The sequence below is a fragment of the Rhopalosiphum padi genome, chromosome 1 (assembly GCF_020882245.1).
Source record: "Rhopalosiphum padi isolate XX-2018 chromosome 1, ASM2088224v1, whole genome shotgun sequence".
Lineage (NCBI taxonomy): Eukaryota > Metazoa > Arthropoda > Insecta > Hemiptera > Aphididae > Rhopalosiphum > Rhopalosiphum padi.
Genome location: NC_083597.1, coordinates 37,777,819 through 37,783,818, shown reverse-complemented (window position 1 = coordinate 37,783,818; position 6,000 = coordinate 37,777,819). Strand labels below are relative to the sequence as shown.

The 6,000-nt window shown below is 34.2% G+C and overlaps 1 protein-coding gene across 3 annotated transcripts in view; it reads left to right on the top strand.

Moving 5' to 3' along the window:
* Positions 1–873: 873 nt before the first annotated feature.
* LOC132919008 (cGMP-specific 3',5'-cyclic phosphodiesterase) overlaps positions 874–6,000 on the top strand; it is an 88,241-nt gene continuing 83,114 nt past the window's right edge. For 2 of the 3 annotated variants that reach the window (XM_060980368.1, XM_060980362.1), the window contains exon 1: positions 874–1,854. The gene's annotated coding sequence lies outside the window, so the exon portion shown is untranslated. The remainder of the gene's footprint in view (positions 1,855–6,000) is intronic. The other variant, XM_060980375.1, reaches the window with a different exon arrangement.

Below are 6,000 nucleotides of genomic sequence, written 5' to 3'. Positions count from 1 at the left end.
TTGCTCCGGACCGGCAACAATACGTTTATTTTCGAGTTTACTCACTCCACACCTGCACGGCGTTTACCCAGCAGCATCTCTTAAACAAATAACTCGACGTCGGTCGGGCCGAGCGGAGGTGTCGAGCAATTAATTTTGAAATTATAAATTTCATCCGCTCCGGGACTAACGCACTCGACCGTCAAAGTCCTCGTTCTCCGTGGTTACTGCGCGTGGGACGGGGCGCGGGATAACGCACGGTGCGCCGGCTAAATTCCGTGCGAAAAGAGGGTAAACGAAAAAAAAAATGCGCTTACGCCCGCTCAAAAAATATAAAAATAAAGCTTTTGCCGCTCGTCCCACGCGAACAGTCGACCGGGACGCCGGCGTGGGTCGGGGATTGCGTGGAACGAGCGAGCGGTCTGGCGTTGGGGATGGGAGGAGGTGGGGGTGGGGGAGCGACGTGACAGTTGCAGTGTTTGAGAGTTGGACTAGGGGACTAGGGGATGGGAAAAATTATCCCTGGACGAGGATGCGCGCGCAGCGCTCTTGTCACCCGTGGCAACGGGAGGATCACCGCCACCGCAGCCGCCAGCTTGAGGACGAGGCCCGACGGAGTGGCCGGGCGCGTGGTTAGCGTGGCGATGAGCGCGAGCGAGAAACGGACCGCGCGGGGGCGGGTGGCGGCGGTAGCTGACGTGTCGCGCGCGCCGCGTCTCTCCGACGGTCTCTCTCGCGCGCGCTGGCCGCCGTCCGCCCGCTCCCCCTCCGCGCCACCGACCGTCACCGGTCTGGCGATCACTCTCTCTCGTGCCGCCGCTTCACCGGCAAACGCACCGACACGCTCGCGCGCGCGCACACTGCCGCCGACGACGACTGGCGCGCGCGGCAAACGCAATGATCCCAGCGCCGAGCTGTGCAGTACACACAGCGTAACGGTCGCGGCCAGGCGCCCACTTCACGTATGTTTCGATCGCGCGCGCCACACGCACACGAGACACCGCCGAACACGAACTTTCGCGCGCGATCGACACGATATTAATTTTATCATCGTTGTCGTGTCGATATCACAACGAGAACAACAACAACAATAATAATAATAATAATAATAATAATAATAACAATAATAACAGCAACAACAACATCAACACGACAATAATTACCCGTTAGTATTAATTGGCGTCCACGTCGACCACCCCTACCCGCCGCTCAGTTCACCGGCGATTTCGGCGAGGCGGTGGCGGTGACGACGACTACACGGCACCGTCAAACGATACGATAAAATATCATTCATAACGGTTGAAATTGTCTTTTGCCGGCCGGTCGCTGTGGGGCGAACGCAACACAACCGGTCCAGCACGCGGCAATGTGTGACGCGACATCGCAGCAGGTACACGTGCGCCGGTGCGCGCGTGTTTCTTCCGGTCTGCGCGCCTGCACGACGTCCGTTTTCTAAAACCGTTCCACATAAGTACGACGACATTACATTACCGTTATTACTACGTTGCACGTGCGATTGTAATCGTCTCCGTACAGAGTAGTGTTGTAATAATAGTAAAGTATTATTCGCGGTCCGCGCGCACTTGCGGTGTTATATTGTTTTGTTACCGCGATACCTTTACGGCGGTTAAGTGGAAAAAGTCTTCGCAGTCACCACGCATAGTCCACGCATCGCCGTCATGCGGCGCGGGCCGTCCAACCACGTCCACCGCCGTCTACGCGCCGGTCGTGGCGCCGCCGCCGGCGATACCGGCGTCCGTCGTTACGCCGGCCACAACCACGACGGTCGTTGTCCGTCCGTCGCTGCAGTAATCGCACCACCACCACGTGTCGCCTGCCGATTGCAGTCGTCCCGCGCCTATTAGACGCTCACAAGTAGGAATCTTATTATGTTTTACGTAGCATTTTTATTTTTGTTTATATTACGATTTATGTCGGAAAACATCCATTTTTAAGCAGGACAAACAAAAAATAAAAATAAAATAAAATAATCACAGATTATAAACACATTTGAAGCTATATTATTATCAGGTTTTACTTTGAAAAAATTTATGTCGGAATTCTATATTTGTGCAAATATTGTATGTAATGTCAATGTTTTGTCACGTTCATGTTTTCGCAAGCTTAAATAGGAGATTTTTTTAATGTTACACAGGACGCTTTTTTTTTAACGATAATTTGTATCATATTATACATTTTTTATCATATTATTGAAAGAATTTCACGAATTAATATAGTAGATAACACCAGGAGGTTTTATTTTTCAGTTCGATAGATATATTAGATAAGTGATGGAAGACAAAGGAGATATTATCAAATTGTAGCTTATTTTTTTTGGATCCGGGTACATCAAAACCGCAAAACAGTAAACTTGGTACGGACGGTTTTTTCTATGGCAACAATTTTGTCGTGATTGCGAAGTTGGGAAAATTTGTGGGAGAGGAGGGGGGGGAGGTTAACGGATTAGCTATCTTATGCAGGTACGTCTCGGTACGTTTTCTTCTGTCACGAGGGACTACTAATATCGGTGTAGGGCTACCTTGCACAGTTACAGCTTGACGGCGTCGTAGAATACGTGACATGTTTTTTTAATACTCCAAATGCATGTATAAGTTGAACTCGTATCAGTTGCATCCCTATTACAGTAACATTATGCACAGCGATATAAATTATATATAAACTAAAAACATGACAAATTCTTTGACACTAGAGTCGTTGAGAATATTATAATATATACACCATAAATAAGTGGTTGTTTTTATAGCCACCTTATATTTAAACGTTATAATGTATTGTAATATATGTAGGTACATTGCCAATTTACCATAGGAAGTAAACTGAATGAATAATAAATCGATTTATCATATATGGGTCTTAATAATATTAACAAAAAAAAATACTCTACAATTTTTTCAAATTTAAATAGTTTATCGCATTTTTATTAAAATTTAATGATAAAAAAAATCGGTGTTTAGTTGTAATGTATATATTGATTAATGATTCATACGTTTCATAGTTGGGTCAATATTTAAAATTAGTTATAGTATAATATGTAATATACATTTTACATAATATATTACTTATTTAAACTGTGTTTGATATAAAAAAATGGTACCTTAAAAAAAAATTATATAATGTTTTGCTATTCTTCTATTATGATATTTCTATATGGTATATTAAGTATTATATATTTGAATAAAATAATTATTCTAAAAAAAAAATTATAATATATTACATGATTACTGCAGTTTAAATGTGCAATGCATTAGAAATCATTATTAATAAAACATGTGTAAATAACAATATTATTCTATAGATACATGTTATCTTTATGGATGATTATCACCTAGGTCAATGTGTATTTTCTTATTATTTATATAATAACAAAATAAGAAGTATGTAATATAAGTGCCTTTATATTTTTATGATAACCAATAATTAATTTTATATGATTTAAATTATATTAATTTTTCATTAATAATTATTTTAATCAAACAGTATATTAATATTGTGTAACTTATTAGCCATAATTTGTGATGTTAATTTAAATTTTACTGTTATTAAATTATATGTAGGTATTTTTACAAATATATACTATTAATATACTAAAATAGAAATTGGGATACATCTCCATCAATCAAGATTGTTATTGTTATATGTACTTACATATATGTCTGATTCTACATAAAACATATAAATAAATAAATAATATACAAAAATCATTATCAACTATATAATTGTATCATGAAAAAAAGATTAAAAATAAGTTATAAGAGATGGGTGGGTTACTGACATAGTTTCTTACATTGTTGTCAATTTTTCACGGATGTCTTAATAGCTACTGAGAAATTTAAGAAATTACATTTCGGAGTTTTATCTATATTCAATTTTTAGTCTTTAAGGGATTTGCTTGGAAATTGTTAAGCAATTTTTCATCTTCTCAAAAAAATCTAATCGAAATAAAAAGAATAATAATAAAAAAATTATTAATATAAATTATAAACCAAAATAATTAAATAAATTTGTGATTATCAATACATTTAAACAATTTTCGTGGTTAAATTAATATATTTGTATATTAATATATTTATATTATATTGTTTTGTAATCCGAAACTGGTAGCTATATGTATATATGATTTAAGCTGATTGTTGGTATATTGAACATATTATGTGCAATGTGTTCAAATATCACAATATGTCTATGGACAAGATGGCGCTTTATCTCAATTATTATTTTTAGCGAAACGTCTTAGTTTTGTGCATAGTTTCTTTACTATTTTACTTACTGCCAATAATTATACTGTTTATCTTCATGTGTATTATCTTCTTGTTCTTTTTAAAGTCCAAGTCTTATTTTGTGTGAATATGGACACTACCATTAATCTCTTTTTAACACCATTATCTTCATATGGAGATGATACTCGTTGCACTTGATACTAGCTATTCCAATATATTTTTTTATGTATGTCTTTTTTGATATTCCTCTTTCTTCAGGTTTATTGATTCACCCTTTCGTTATATTGGCTATAAAGAGGTTATATCTTGTTAAATGGCCTATGAGTTGTTCGTTTTTTGATCTAATGATAGATATATTCTATTCTTTTCTAAAATTTGGAGAATTTCTGCATTGCTCAACCGTTTAATCCAAATAATACGAAATAGTCTTTTCTAAGTCCATATTTCCATTATTAATATGTTTTAATTTAACTAGTTAGTTATTTTATTTTACTTTAATAGTATAGTTTAATTTGGTTGGAGATGTGCTATTAGTTTAATTTTTTACATTCATCAGTCAACATATTTTTTATACAATTCTTTACAGACGATAAAGTTCTTTATTGTGCGTTAAACTTAAAGTTCTTAAAATAAAAATAAAAATGTTATATGAAATTCAAATTTAAAATAAAATAAATTGGATTAGTTTAATTTATTAAAAAGAAAAAAATAGTTTCTATAATTTATTTTAGTATAATTTTTTATGAGATTCAAATGAGACATAAAAATATTTGCATTCTTTTATATTTTTTTCGCAATTATTTGTTTTCACATATTTTTTTTAATTTAAACAAAATGTGTATAGTATTCTGTCTAAATAACATTTTTGAATTAAAATCCAAAACTTAATAAAGGTTATTGATAATTTGCTACAGTGTTAGAATAGGTACCCACATAACTAATATGAAAAATAATTTCCTTTGCCTATAGTTTTCATAAGTTCGTTGAACATTTACTTTATAGCTCTACTTAACGGTTTGACGTACTCATGTCATTGAAACGACGTTAATAGTTAAGTTCTCAAAATATTTTAACTAGAATTTGATGTTTCCGCGATTGAAAAAATTTGGATTCATTAAAGTATTTTATAAATAAAAATATCCAAAATAAAAAATAACTCCTTTTAGTGAATTTTTTATTATTAAAATGCATTTTAATGGGTTTTTTTAGTGCATTGAATTCACTATCCTATTAATAAAACAATTTCACTTTATTATAATTGAAATTTTTTCTCGATGTATCATTTTTTGATAATTAATTATGATGGAAAATTTATATTTTATTATTAAAAACCTAACTTTAAAATGTTACACTTATTTTTGTTATTTAATTTTTTTATATAAATATTTGTACAAACCATTAATTATTGGTGTGCTTGGAAAATATAACATAAAAACCAAACTAAATTAATTAAATGTTGAAAAAATATAGTCACAGTAAATACTAAATAGTTATAAAAAATGCACAATATTTATAATAAAATGTCGGATTGATATTTGAAGAGATGAATGGTATTAATATTTCTGAAGTGGGTGTATTGTAAAGTATGTCATAATGGTATGCTTAAAAAGTACAGATTAAGTAAGGAGTAAGTGAAGAGTGAAAATGGACAGAGAGGTGATGACAAAAGTCACAGATAAATATAAAACATAATATTATTTATTGTGGTGAATACAATTCAATTTACATCATTTTTTAATCATAATATTTTTTATTTGTATAGGGAATAAATTTAATACTAGTT